Here is a 16,299-nt window from a genome sequence, read left to right as displayed (position 1 = left end):
ATGGAAGTAGCACAGGCTGTGCACATGAAAGGGGGCCCTGGAGATGCAAGCTATGGAAATCAAGATGTACACTTATCTCAACAAACATTCCGCCACAAGTCTTATGAACTACTCGCCTATCCTCTAGCATCAACAGAATAGTGCATTCTAACACAACATGATAAAGCTACGGAGCAACCAAATACACAAAATTTGGAAGTGCAAAAACTGACACATATACCAAATCCGGTTAACCCTTTATTATTGATTCACCTTAATCCCTGCCATATGTTTGTGAAGCTTGCCAAATGAAACTTTTCTCTCCCTCTGAACTAAAACAATAGGTCCTGACGTTACTTTTTAATGGTTTAAAACCACCAAAATAATAATTTGTGGTGGTTTTAAAAATCTAATAACTCAATTAATAAAAAAGTATATGATTAGAGTTTTTTTTTTTTTGCACAGAGACTATGAGTGTCCCCAACATATTAGGTCAAAGACTAATCCGCTGGTGGTGCGTGATACTGGTCCAAGAAATTTTACATAGTGGGAATCAAATACAAATTCTTCCGCTGAATAGATCATTCACACACATTTAAAGCAACAAGGTCTTTACATCATTTTGTCAATCATTTGAGTTACATGAAATCTAATTAAAGAAAAGTTGAAAAACTTGCTTAAAAAATCATAAATAATTCAGTAAAAAATCAAATAATTTAGAGACACACAAAGCAATTTAACATTCATTTTACCCAATAAAATGGTTTTGTTTTCCTCATATGTATATACACTTTGTAAAAATTTGGAAAGTAATGACAAAAGAAAGGAAAAATGATTCAAGGATAAGTTTGGTTACCACTTTAATCTTATATTCGACAAAACATTTAAGTTAGTTTTAAATTTTTTTTATTAGTTGAAAAACTTATTTGATTGCTTGGTAAATAAATTTTTTTAGTAACTTTTAGTATTTTTTGAAATCTCACTTGAAGTGATATTTTTTAAAACGTTAGCTTTGATTCTAACTTTTTATATTTTTTTTCTATTTTTATCCTCAATATATTTATCTAATTTCCTAGTTACCATTTTTAAATAAATTATGAATTTATTATATTTTTTGTCATTTTACACTTTTCAACTACTTCAATAGTCAATTTTATCAAACACTTATAAATTAATAAGTTAATTTTTTCAACTTCAACCTAGTTTTTCTCTTGAAATAACATAAATCAATGCCACATTATACATCATGAAATATATTCTCTGTCAATCCATGGCTACTGATTTTTATGTGTCATTGGTTATACAGCAAAAGGCTATTTGTTTGTCAAGGCCCATAAGAGAGGAAGTTAGAAGAAATTTGAATCTAACTCAACCCTAAAAGCTAGCTCAAGGAGTAAGGGTTGACCCTCACTTATAAAGTCTAATATGGCTTTATTGTTAACCAATGTGGGACTTGGATTATTTCCAACACACCCCCTCACGCCAAGCACTTCTTGGGCTTGATGCATGAACAACAAATGGTGGGTGCTTGTCACCACAAGCGAGGGCTAGCGAAAGCGTGGTCCCAAGATCAGAACTGGCTCTGATACCAAGAAGAAATCTGGGCCTAACTCAACCCTAAAAGCTAGCTCATAGAATGAGGGTTGCCCTCACCTTATATGCTCTATCTTGACACTATCTCTAGTCAATGTGGGATTTGGATTTTTTTTCTAATTCACCCCCTCACACCCAGCACTCTTTGGGCTTTGATACTAAGAAGAAATCTGGGTCTAACTCAACCCTAAAAACTAGCTCAAGGGGTGAGGATTGCCCCTCACTTATAAAGTCTAATATGGCTTTATTGTTAGCCGATGTGGGACTTGGATTATTTCCAACACACCCCCTCACGCCAAGCACTTCTTGGACTTGATGCGTGAACAACAAATGGTGGGTGTTTGTCACCACAAGCGAGGGCTAGCGGAAGCGTGGTCCGAGGATCAGAATTGGCTCTGATACCAAGAAGAAATCTAGGCCTAATTGTAACAAGCCTCTGTAGCACACTCCCCAGAAGCTTGACAATTGCAGATTTGGGTTGCTCTTTTGGACCAAACACTTTGTTAGTGGTGTCAGAATTAATCAAGACTGTGGAGAAGCTTTGCCGAGAACTGAACCATAAATCTCTTGAATACAAGGCATTTTTTAATGATCTCCCTGGGAACGACTTCAACAACCTCTTTATGTCCCTTAACATCTTCAAAGAGAATTTGTGTGATAAAATGAAAACTAGGATTGGTCCATGCTACTTCTTTGGGGCTCCCGATTCTTTCTATGACATGCTTTTCCCAAATCGAAGCCTGCATTTTGTCCATTCCTCTTACACAACCTTCAATGGCTATCTAAGGTAAGTATGTATTCATTAAATATTTTTTTATGGAAATGTTATAATAACTTTTACATAATCACTTGTAAGAAAAGCTTAAATCCACTCCTGATTAATATAATTTTACAGATTGTGCAATTATGGCTCTTCAAAAAAACTTGTTGCATATTTGATATATGGCCTTTTTAAAATTTAGTAATTTTAGGCCAATGTTAGCTTGCCATCTCTTTATTTAGCCAAAATTACTCGCATTTAAGTGATGACATGATATTGAGATGTTACCATGACAAATTTACATATATGTTGTTGTCCTATCAGACATTAGTGAGTTGATATGGTAGTAGAAATCAAAATTTAGACTATCAATGTCTTGTTAGTATATATACAAGTCAAACCATCATATTATCAGTCACATCAACACATCATTGTCACTTTATCACTTAGATATCACATTGTCAATTTGTGTTAGAAGATTGAGGACTGACTAATAGTGCATCAAAGTTATTAAATTTTAAAAACATAAAAAAATAAATTTGCAATACAATTTTTTGAGTTTCCAAAATTACACGATCATAAAACTATAAGAACCGAAAATAAATTTAAGCTATAAGAAAATAAAATGAATCCAATTTTTCTTATAAACTAAAATCCAAATTTTCTTATAAACTAAAATTAACTTATTTTACTTCTATTGTAGAAATTTTCCTTAACTTTTCTAAAATTGAGAACATGAGTTGATTGTATCTAATGAAAAATTCAATGCATTTTAAAAATTTTATTTTTTTTTATAAATACTTTTGAACAAATTTATCTAAAGAGATCTTACTTCAATTGATAATTGTATTTTGTAGGAGTTAATCTAACTGCTGAATATGTTCTTAATTGTTAACTCCATGATCATGCAAAACTTAAGATAAATAAAACATGTGTAGTTATTTAGTCTTATAATTAATATTTATTTACATTTTAAAAAAATATCAGACATTGAATTGAATTTATTTAATGAAATATCAAACAATTTTAAAATTTTATTAAAATCTGTAAAATTTATCAACTTAATAAGTAATTTTAGTTTAATATTTGAATTTACAAAATTTAATTTGTAGAAAGAATTAGAAGAGAGAAGCCTTTTACTTTTTCTTATATACTTTAAAAAAGCAACTTTTCTAAGTGATATGGAATTCGCCACAAGACATAGAAGATTCGTGATTAAGCGAAAGTAGAAAGAGAAAATAGAGAGAAGATTAGAGAAAAATGTTTCTTGTATTATTGTATTAATGTGTATTATGTTAGAAAATAAAATAAAATGAAAGAAAATAAATAAGAAGAAAATTGAAAAGCCTTTAATTAAATAACAAAATAATAGTAGCAAAATAACTATAATTGGCAACACATGAATTAGCAATGCATTATATCATACAATAAGCACAAGAAAAAAATAAATCAGGGAAAAAATTATTTAGCTTGGGTTGAAGCGCGCAAACACTATCCTTAGAGAGAAAACACCTCGGTAGGAAAATTTGTTTGCGCTCCTCTCCCAAGATACGACAACCCGTTGGTTCCGATCGTGTGCAGCGAAAGGATCCCCAAACCAACACCAATGCTCTTGCTCTCAAGAAATAAGTTTTTTTTAGGAGAAGAAAGATGAAATTTTTGGGAGGAAAGAATCTAGACTGTTTACTTGTTCCTATTTTTTAGGAAAGAGGAAAAAGATATATATAGACATTTATGAAACAATAAATTATGACCATCAGAAAATATGACCGTTGGATAACAACTTAGAGGTATCAAAACAAACTTAACACATTGTTGACTCGTTAAAACAAAATATTAAAAAAATATAAAATAAATATTTTATTTTATAAAATAGAATTAATATAAATAATATATATTTATAAATTTTAAATTATAACACAAATATTTACCAACATTCCCCCACATAATTTAAAATTTTAAAATATATTTTTTAAAAGATAATTTGTATAGAAACATATATAAGAGAAAGAGCATGTGATATTGTATTTCGGTATAAGGAACCTTCCGGGTTTGAGCCTTATACCTAGTGTTTATGAACTTCCACCCGAGAAAAATATAATGACTTAATTGTCTTGAACTACATATTCTTTAACCGGACTTTAGTACACAGCCCCTACAATATTGGCATTCAATACGGTTCTAATCAGTGGTAGCACGTTACATGATCTTGCGCTTGTATCTTGTTTCGTGAGTGTCACTTAGAGATTAACCCATATCTCACAGTGGCGGTCCTACCATCACACTCACTAGGTGAATCCTCAAAGAGTGGGTTGTGACCCCCACCCCTACAATAATTGTCATCGAATTCATTAAGAGGTATTTTTTTATACCAAAAATACACATATATAAATACCTCAACCTTAATATTGCCACAATTTATAATACACCTTGTCATAGAAATGAGAAACAGAACAGTTTCGCCAAATTTCATTTTGGTGTACTTTAGTCAACAAACAATTTCGTTGTTACCCGTTGAACTCCATTCATGGGATCACCAATCACACGGAGACGGGTGTTCATTGTTGTAACTAAATAATGGGCTTTAGTCTCATTCCCCTTGACGACTCAAGTACTTGTTGGCGCATCAACCATTTTATGAGCGGATCTGCAATATTGTTTTCTGACCTGACAAAGTCAAGAGAAATGACACCATGAGAAATCAAATTTCTAATAGAGTTATGTTTCACTCTTAAGTGTCTTCTTTTTTCATTAAAATTTTTGCTAGTAACTTTAGATATAGCAACTTGACAATCAGAATGCATTGGAATTGGAGGTATAGGCTTATTCAACAATGACAAATCGCATAATAAATTTTTAAGAAATTCGACCTCACTAGTAGCAATATCTAAAGCAATAATTTTTGCTTTCATGTGAAATAATAGTTTGTCTAGTAGATTTTCATGATACTGCACAACCAGCTAAAGTAAAGACATAACCATTTGTCAATTTTGTTTCATCAAAATCAAAAATTCAATTTGCATCACTAAACCTCTCAATTACTTTCCAATCTACCAACTGCATATGCAATGTCAGGTAGGCCTAGAGAAGTTTGTTAAATGCAACAAAAACCAATAATTTGATAATATTTATATGAAAAAAAAATTAGTTTACTCAAATTTTTCTTTAACTTAGTGGATGAGTCATAAGGAATAAAAACATGTTTCATATCAAAATAATTAAACTTTCTCAATAGCTTTTCAATATACTGCGATTGGGTTAAAACTATGCCATCATTTTTTTTTATAAGTTTAATACCCAAAATCACATATACAGGACCAAGGTCCTTCATATCAAAATTTCTAGACAAGAAGACTTCACATCATTTATGAAATACATATTATTACCAAATATCAATATGTCATCCAAATACAAACATAAAATGACACATCCATTATCATCAAATTGTTTCACATACACACATTTATTACTATCATTAATTTGAAAATCATACAAAAGAACAACTTGATCAAACATTTTGTGTCATTGCTTTAGAGCTTGTTTTAAATCATATAAAGATTTAACAATTTATTTTTCAAGGAAAAACATTTTCAAATAACGTGACATCTCTGGATTCTATAAGTAATATTATGTAAAGAATATCCAACAAAAATACAATTAACATTTTTTTTATCAATTTTTCTTTTCTTATTAATAAGGATGTTAACCTTTACTAGACTCCTCCACATTTTAAGATATTTCAGATTTGATTCTCTTTTTCTCCATAGCTCATAAAGATTTTTTATTTTTCTTTTTTGAAAAATATAAGATACCATATCAAGAAATGACATACAAAATATAAAGTTTCACTCAAGTGTTCATTTTATTGTTTTGTGTGTTGTATTTTTACATGTTTATTATTATTATAGCAAGAAGCTACATATATAGAGGCAACCAGTCACTAATGTGTAACAACAAAATATTTACAACAATAACGTTAAGAAACAGAAAATAAAAATCGAACAAACTTCTCAACATTAAATACTTGTAACATTCACAAAGGAAATTGATCAAGTAAAACATAGATTCCTAACATATAAGAATGAAATTAGTGGGATGCTTTTAATTTTTCACATAAACTAATTCTAAAAGCATTTTATCTTTAAAACTATCATTAATAAAGAAAATATATTTTAATTTTAAATTATAAGAAAATATTTTCCAACAATCTCTCACTAATTTAAAATCTAAGGAAATTAAATAATATAATAAAAACATTTTTAATGGAGCATAGTATATTGTGTTTTCTTCCATTAATTTTCTATGTTTACTAGAAAGGGACTCAATCATATCCATTATAGATATTTTGATAAAAACATGATGCTACTACAGAAAAGACTATGCAAGAAGAAAGTATAAAATTTTTCTCTCTAAGACTGTTAGAAAATAAAATAAAATGAAAGAAAATAAATAAGAAGAAAATTGCAAAGCCTTTAATTAAATAACAAAATAACAGTAGTAAAATAACTATAATTGGCAACACATGAATTAACAATGCATTATATCATACAATAAGCACAAGAAAAAAATAAATCAGGGAAAGAATTATTTAGCCTGGGTTGAAGCGGGCAAACACTATTCTTAGAGAGAAAACACTCCACTGCACTGGTAGGAAAATTTGATTGCGCTCCTCTCCCAAGATACGACAACACCTTCTGAACACCAATGCTCTTGCTCTCAAAAAATAAGTTTTTTTTATAGGAAAAGAAAGAGAAAATTTTTGGGAGAAAAGAAACAAGACTACTTGTGCCTATTTTTTAGAAAAGAGGAAAGAGATATATATAAGCATTTATGCAACAACAAAATATGACCGTTGAAAATATGACCGTTGGATAACAACTTAAAAATATCAAAACAAACTTAATACACTATTGACTCATTAAAATAAAATCTTAAAAAAATCTAAAATAAATATTTTATTTTATAAAATAGAATTAATATAAGTAATATATATTTATAAATTTTAAATTATAACACCAATATTTACCAACATTGTATTATGCTAAAATGAACGCATATAATTAGTTATATATATTTGACCAATGTACTCTTATTTATAATACTTGTAAACATGGTAATTTGGCTTTTGTGCCAAGCATCTAAGCTGATCTTGTCTCTAGAAGGACGGTTCTTAAGATAAGAAATTGGAAGTTCTTAAAGAAGGTTCATTCACCATCAATCATATAGAGGTGGCTGAGGTGGACTGGAATGTTCCTGATGGCTGGAACACTCTTGAATATGAAAGGTCTGAATCATCACTTAGTGGTGGTGGATACAATATGGCAAAGTGCAAGAGGTCTGTGACAGAACCTATGCTGGTTAGCCACTTTGGTGAAGCTATCATTGAATAGGTTTTTAACCGATTCCAAGAAATATTGGCTGATAGTATGTTCAAGGAGAAAACTGGGTTCAACAATGTTACCATATTATTGACTAGAAAATTATAAGCAAGAAGTTTGCGTCTATATATGGTTTCTCAAATTTTCTTTGCTTTTTATTTAGTTTTTAAGATGAACCAACAAAACATTATAAGCTTAAGAAAAATAAAAGCTAGGAGTATTTTGTTGCACCTTATGTAGTAGTCTTTTCTTCTTATATATACTAATGGAAACACAAAAGGTGTCACACTGGTGTCTCCATATTTCTATTTTGTTGTTGTATTTTTATGTGTTGAAATTGATAATATTATTATGTATTTAAATATATGTTAATTTTATTATTTGTTTTAGTTTGTTTTGCTTTTTTACTTATTATTTCCTTTGATTTATTTGTTGATGGCTTATGTGATTCTAAAAACAATTAATAAGTAAAAATTAAAGAAGTCAATTTGAAACTAGTTATTTTTATTACTTTTTTTTTAAAGGGACTTAAGGGAGGCAAATAATTAGAAAAAAAAAATGTTAAAGAAGCTGAAAAAATTTCAATAAATTGAAAAAAAAAATTCTAAAGTAACATATAAATTTTTTACATGAAAAAAGGGTTTCAATTTTAAAATATATATTTTCCCCTTGAAAGCATGTATTCTATAAACTATCTCATTTAATTTGAGGATCTCTATGGAAAGAGCAAAAATAATAACAAATAACACTACAAACCCAACAACTACACATGAACAATCCCTATGAAATCATCTATTGGATTTTGTCACATGCATTGCTCATTATTTGACAAAGAAATTAGAAATAAATCTGAACTTTTATGGATTAAAAAAGTTGATTTCAAATTGAAAAACAATATTGATTGTTATGATTTAGTAAAGTTTTAAAAAAAACATTGATTAATATGAAGAGAGACCATAAAGTTGATAAAATAAAATAAAATAAAATAGATAAAGAAAAGGATAAAATATTACAATAGATGATGAAGAAAACGATAACAAAAATAGATCAAGAATAAAAAGACATCAGGATATTTTTGGGACAAAAAAAACTTGATTTCAAATTTAAATGAGAGTAAACTAAGGATTTCAAATTGAGATTGAAATTAAATTTTTTAAAAAAAATAAAGGAAACTAAGATTTTCAAATTGAAAAAAAAAGTTCTAATTGTTAGGAGTTAGTAATATGTTTTAAAACAACATTGATTAAATGAGGAAGAAGAACCAAAAAGTTGATTAAATGAAGAAAAAGAAAAGAAATAGGACAATAAATGATGATGATAGAAAGATTAGAGATATAACAATAGATGCATTGAATAAAATGTGTTAAATAAAAAAAATAACAAAATAGATGAAGTAAAAGAAGAAGGATTAATAGAGCACCTGGTCATTACTTACTTCCTTCTTGCTTGAAGCGCAGGTTCTTTCATGTATAGAAAAAAATATTTCCTTTGCTACTTTCTTCTTGCTTGAAGCACACCAGTATGCAATCACAATTGACGGATCATGGAAGTTTGGATTGTATCGAATGTGTTGAATTTTTTCCTAGCATTCACCAATGTGACACTTGACAAACATGAAAACAATGGTAAAAAAAATATGGACCTTGAATGCATTGTTATAGTTGATGCATTACAATTTTCATCCTTTTGAATTTAAACAAAATGAATTTTTGAACAGCATGGAAGCCAAATTACAACCAAAAAGATAATTAGGCAAAGAAGGTAAAAACATGAAAATGGAATAAAGGAAAGAAATACAAATAACAAAAGTAAAAGACCAATGAAGAAGAATAGAGGATGATGTGCAATGTTAAAAACAACATGTTTTATTTTTTTTTCTTTTTTACTTTTCTGAGTAGTTTACTTTTGGTAGTAATAAAATTGTGAGTAGTTTACTTTTGGTAGCAAAATTGTGGGTAGTACAGAATAAAAAATAAATGTGGGTAGTTATGTGAGTGGTTAAATAAATCTGAAACATGAAAAAATTCAAAAAAAATAATAATATTTAATAACTTTCTTAGAAAGAGAATAAAAGTGAGAGAAAAAGTTTTCCAAAAAATGGAGAAAAAATTATAGAAAATTTTTAATTTCTACCCTTGTTTTTATTTCTAATTTTTATTATTTTTTAGAAAGAAAATATTATGAGAGAAAAGAGATAAATTGAAAGTCACCTATGTATCATGAGATTGTAAAGTTCAAAATAAAAATCATGGTACTTATGGATAATTATATATAAAAGTGATGTGTGTTTTTTTTTTTTTGGATTTCTACTTAATTTTTCTTTCAATTTGTATCTTTGTTATTGTGGTTGGACCTGAAAGATATAATAAGGAATTTTAGAATAATTAAGGGGCAAAGATGTCTATGTAAAAGTGGAGACAAAAAACAATTTTAAAATGGATTTTTCCTTTATTTATTGGTATAGATGTTCTCCATGAAATAAAAATATTAGTGAGATTATGATATATAATTGGCTTATATGCTTATTATATTTCATTTATGTTGTTGACTCACAAAACATTGATTTAAGAGAAAGCTAAATTGATAGATTTTAACATAGGTATATACACTAGTCTATTCTAATATCGGTAGTATTAGTATTATATAAATTAAAACAATTGTCACCGCCACAAACCCAAAACCTCTATGACCACATCACCTCCACCTTGACCCCTACTACCACCACAACCCCATGGCTCCACCACCAGCTCACCTTTACCACGAATCCAAACCACCATCACCTCGTTGTCACCATGAACCCAACCCCCCTCACCACCTCGCCTCTATCACGAACATGCTAACAACATGAACCTAAACCACCCACCACGAACCCATACCACCACCATGACCCTAGTGCCACCATGAACCCTAACCATCATTTCTATAATTCTCTACTCCATCGTAGTTGTGACCTAAAGCACAACCAAGACACCACAATTCATGTTGTTGCCACCACTATCGAACCTCTCGTATCAAGCTACCTCAACCTTGTCACCATCACATTGGTAAGTGGCTTCTCATACTCCTTCTATTTTGTTCTCTCTTTCATTATCTCATCTTGTCTCTCTCTCTCTCTATCAATGAATTTGTGCCACCACACTAAAGTTGATGTTCTTTGTCGGTCATCGTGTTCAGTTCTCACAGTAAGTGATTTCTTTAACTTACCACTTGAGCATGATTTCATCTATTTTGTGTGAATGTAATGTCTATTGCTGGAATTTAGTGTTATTATATCTATATGTTCTGGTGTTGGTTTTGTCTAAGTACGGTCTATTTTAAGACCCTATTGGTTTTGTTAATCTAAGTTTGTTGTGATTTAGAGGACTTTTAATTTTGGTTCTCATTGTGAGTCTAAATATATATGTTTGGGTTTGGTGCACTTTCAATTCATTTGTGGCTTGATGCACTTTATGATATAATGATTTTTGAATTAAAAACCTTGATTGTTTAATGCTTAGAAGAAATTTTTGTTGCTTCATATTTAGGAAATGTTATATTTCTTCCAAGCTTGGCTTATATGATTACTCGCGTAAAAAAAAATTCATGTTCTGAAATACATGATTTAATTGCAAAATGACATGTAACTATTGGTACTTATTATAGAAATATTTGGTTGACAAATAGAGTTGAATTGGTAGGCTGAAAATTATGAAAATTTCAATTATTGTTGATTAAGATTTGAAATGGTACTTAAAAGTGCCTTTTTTTAATAATGCCGAAATGTTTGCTTTTTTTTTTTTTATCTTGTCTATGTGGTGTTAGGATTTTTTCCACCTATATGCATGTGGGTGTTGTAACTAAAAAAGACAATGAGCTTATCATATATATAAGAGGTGGAAATAAGTAGGACACTAAACAAGAAATGATTAATCCTCAATCATCCCCTCTTAGCTTTTTTGGCAAAAAAAGGAACATCTCTCACACTTGTTCCTTAGACACGATGGTGTCAGAGGGTGTGACTAATGATGAAGATTTTTAGGTTAATGATCATGGACTTGAGTATTTACTACTAGAATAGTTTGATGAAGATGAGTTACAAAAATAATAATGCCACAATGCCAATATTTGTGTGATTCTTGATCACCGTGAAAGAGATTTCTAGCTCGATTGTTGTGTTATTAATAATCAAAACACTATTCCCATTCTTTTAAGTTGTTTGAATTTCAAATTTCAACATAAAATTGAAAACTACACTTAGATAATTGAAAATATTAATTCATTTTGTCTCTTCACCTAAATTTACAAAAAAAAAGTATATAATCCTTAATTTACTTCATAATTCTTTGTAATTGGTGGTTGATGGAGTAGTTTTTCCTCTCTTTTACTATATATTTATTGATATTGTTTTGAATTTGAATTATTATTTTCTATGCACCTTTCAAATCATGTAACATTGTAATTTTCTAAATGCATAGTGATTCTAATTAAATCACAAGAGAAATTAAATTTATATTATGTTATTGAAAAATATAAATTAAATAGATGTTTTATCTTTCTTTTGAGAAGTGAGTTAAGTTGTGTTGGACTTTTATTATGGGCCTTGAGAAGAGTGAGTGAGTGTGGATAGAAAGAGGGGATCTTTAGAGAACCCTAAAACCTTTCCCAAAGATAAAAAAAAATCTAAAAGCTCTTTCTCCCTCCCCAACACACTATTTTCTTTTGTCTTCTCTTTAAAGATTGAAGTAGTGGACCCTTCCTTCTTAAGATAGAGTTGCCCCTCTCCCATTAGGTGGGAAGCCCCTTTTATTCGTAAGATTAAAATATGTTTTTGTCCTCATAAATATAAAAATATTTAAAATTCATCCCTGTAAATTTTTCAGCATCTTTTTCGTCCTTACAAAATTAAAATGTGTTATTTTTTTTATCTCAAAATAAGGTTCAGACATTCAAACTTACATGCATAGCTTTCTTACATCAGTTATATACACAATCGATGTAAAAAATACCACATTTTACATCGGTTGCATGCATAATTAATATAAAAAATGTTACATTTATATTGTTTATATGTATAACCAATGTTAAAAGTCATCATCGTAGGTTTGGATTACTGAACCTACGTTCGGGCAAAAAATGATACATTTCAATTTTGTGAAGACAAAAAAATATACTAAAATTTTGTAAAGACGAATTTTAAATATTTTCATATTTATAAAGATAAAAAAACATTTTTAGCCTATTCTTAATTGGTGAGTCTTCTCTTTCCTTTTTTTTTTTTCTCTTCAATGGTTTGGCCAGGAAGAGAGATTTTGAATTTAAAAACCTGAGTTGGGATTTTGATTTGGGATGTTTTGTGCTCGTGTAATATAAGTTGTTGGTGGGTCAAGGAAAGTTCACTCTTATGGGTAAAGTGTCTAGCTACCTTTCTCATCTCTCCTTGTAAGCTTTAAGACACTATAGGTTAGGAAAAAGTTCTATCTTTTACCTTCTTTTTGTGTTTATGTCAACCATTAACTTAAACAATCAACGAATGCTAAATTGAGATTTGAACAAAATTTTAAAAGTTTAGGCACTAAATTAAAATTGCTGAAAAAAGAGAACAAAATTGCATAACTTGAATTATTGGGAGATAAAAAAGCAATTTAGCCAAATAATTACATTAAAATATAGTAACTTTAATTTCATTAAAAGTTGTTATAATTTTTTTTTGAAATTTTAAACTTTTAAAAGATATTATCAATGCTTTATTGAAATAGTTGACATTAAATAATTAAACTCATTTTTCTTAATTTAATCATTAAAAAAATTTCTGATTTTTTTCTTAAAATTTTAAATAAAAGTTATAAATGTTTTTTTTGTTATTAGTAGTTTCAAATTTGTTAATTTTAATTATTTAAAGTTATTATAAATGTGTTCTTAAAATTAATTTTTTTAAAGTTATAAATGTATTTTGAAACTGATAATAATTGATATTAAACGATTAAATTCGTAATTAATAATTTTAATTATTTAAAAAATTGTTATAAATGGCTTCTTCAAAATTTAATATTTTAAACATATTATAGATACTTTTAGAAGCTGATAATAGTTGGAGTTAAATTATTATTTATAAGTACTTATTACTAATAAAAAAATTTCTTAAAACATGATTCACGTATCAAATCTTATTATTAAACTCATGCTAAAATCATTGTGTAGTGTTAGATTTGTATGACTGAAGTCACGCCATGAAGGCTTTGGAACACTTTTAAATGATTGTTTTCTTTTTTAATTTCTCTCTGTCATCTTTCCAAATAAGAATCATCAATGATATGGGATAAATTGTTTGTATATTAAAAAAAAACAAATGTTATCATATAATGGCTTGCTGTAAGCTGTCGTACCATTTGTTATGGGTTTGGTTCCTACTTGCTTTATGAGATGCGTTGTTTTTTAAAACTAAATGTTTGGTCATAAATAAGCATTTAACTCTAGGGTTTAGGGTCTCAACAATATATTTATATAAGTGAATGTATAAATAAATTTTATTTTTTTTATATTTTTATAATGATAAAAAATAATAAATTGTTAATACTTTTACAATGCCATCAATTTTATATTTCAAATATAATTTATTTATTTATTAAAATAATAAAAATATCACTCTCCAACATTATTTATTTATGTCCACCATATTAGACCACAACAATTTTTTTTCTCTGAAAATCAAAAGGAAAATATTACTAATAATGAAATAACTTAAGCAAAAGTTGTGTCCAAGCCACTGTACAATATTGATTGTTGCCCCCCTCCCACCCAAACCACGTATAACATCCATTATCAATATGTGTTTGGATCGGATAAGTTTTAAAATGATGGTAAAATTAAGTATAATGTAAAAAAATTATGATAAGATTAAAGTAAGTAAAAGTAATTTTTACTTTTATCAAAATCAATTCTACAATAATCAATTATGTTAAATTAATTATATTCAAAATTAATTTTGTTATAACAGGGTAGGAAAAAAGATGCAAGCCCAATGAAAGACTATGACCATGATTAGCTAGGCCATCAGGCATCAGCGACAATATTGCCTTCCCTATAGCATCTTTAATTTTCTTCAAAATTGAATCATAATGTTAAGGTTTTACTGATAAGCTCCATACCAACAAGTGTTTCACTTTCTATCAACAATTTGTTGGTTTGATTACGTTATACTTTAGGTTTCGTTGTTCAACCCTTATAATTTGAATATGGCTAAAGATAGTCATCGTCATTATTGGGATGATTTTTTTTAAAAAAGAAAGTAATGTTCTTTTTTAATTTTTGTAGATTAAATGTATTTTTTACTAAGAATAATCATATTCCAGTCGGATAAAATTATTGTAAACAATACAAATTTCCTTCAGATATTTAATCCAACTGCATATTCATGACTGGAACGTGAAACTTTTGGTTAAACTTTTTCCTCTATACAAAGTTTATGTTAGCAAAATAGCTTATGGCTTGCTAATTTGATTAGCTTTCCTTGTTAAGGAAATGTACTGGATTATGGACATTCCTTCCTAGCTAGTTACGTACATGACATTGCATGTATTAATTTGATGATGTGAGGCGCTGTGATCCTTCTGCTGACTAAAACCTCATCCCATAACAAAAAATGATAACAAGATAGCTATTCTATGATCCTTATAATTTAGATATATAAAATTAAAGGTAGAATTGTTATTTAATTAATGTCACAAAAAACGAGCAAGAGAGAAAGAAAAAAACGCAAGCTCCATGTTCATCACCGAACGTCATAATCTTTCCTATTTTATTATTCAAGAAATATTAAGATCAAAATACATAATATGGAAGAAAAGCAAGGAAAAGAAACAAAGTAAATAAAATGGTGAAAAGGAAAAGTTACAGTGACGTGAAACCCTTGAATTTGAAATGATGAGTTGCATTGCATTATTGACACATGATAATAAAAAAAAATTAATGACATATAAACAAAACATAAAAAGGTTATGAAATATAAAAAAATAAAGAAAAAAATAACGTAATTTTTAAATTAAAATAACTTAAATATATTTTTTATATTTGTAATATATTCTTTTTTATATCAACTTTAGTATTTAAAAAACATTTTTTTATTTTACTATCTAATATTTTTCAAATTTTATTTTTATTATCCGATGTTATTCTAAATTCCTTAAATAATGAAGTGACACTCAATTAGTTTATCATATCATTATTTTATTTATGATATGATATTTTATTAATTTATCACATTATCAGTTAACCGATGAAAATGAACAACAGGTAAAAAAATAAAATTTTTAAAAAGTCAGATAGCAAGATAATTTTTTTTATAGATAATAAGCTAATTGAAAAATAAGAATAATTTATGTAAAATTAATGAAATAACTATAATACAATGACAATGAAAAAAAAAAGCTCACAGCCTCTCTGAACATAAGCCTCCTTTTTTTGTCTCGAGTGTATTTTTTATGGCACGTACGTAGCACTGTATCTAACTGTGGACTTGTGCTATTTTATGTCAATTTTTACATAGCAAAATAGATTTTTTTTTTCAAATCTTAAAAAAATATTTCTTTTTAGGTTCTCATTGTGGTTTCTTGT

General features: G+C 28.2%; 1 pseudogene; it reads left to right on the top strand.

Moving 5' to 3' along the window:
• On the top strand, positions 1–7,722 carry LOC100791009 (salicylate carboxymethyltransferase-like; annotated as a pseudogene).
• Positions 7,723–16,299: the final 8,577 nt, after the last annotated feature.

This window comes from Glycine max, chromosome 16, assembly GCF_000004515.6.
Source record: "Glycine max cultivar Williams 82 chromosome 16, Glycine_max_v4.0, whole genome shotgun sequence".
Classification (NCBI taxonomy): Eukaryota; Viridiplantae; Streptophyta; class Magnoliopsida; order Fabales; family Fabaceae; genus Glycine; species Glycine max.
Note: the sequence above shows the minus strand (reverse complement) of the source record. Positions and strands in the feature narration are given on the sequence as shown.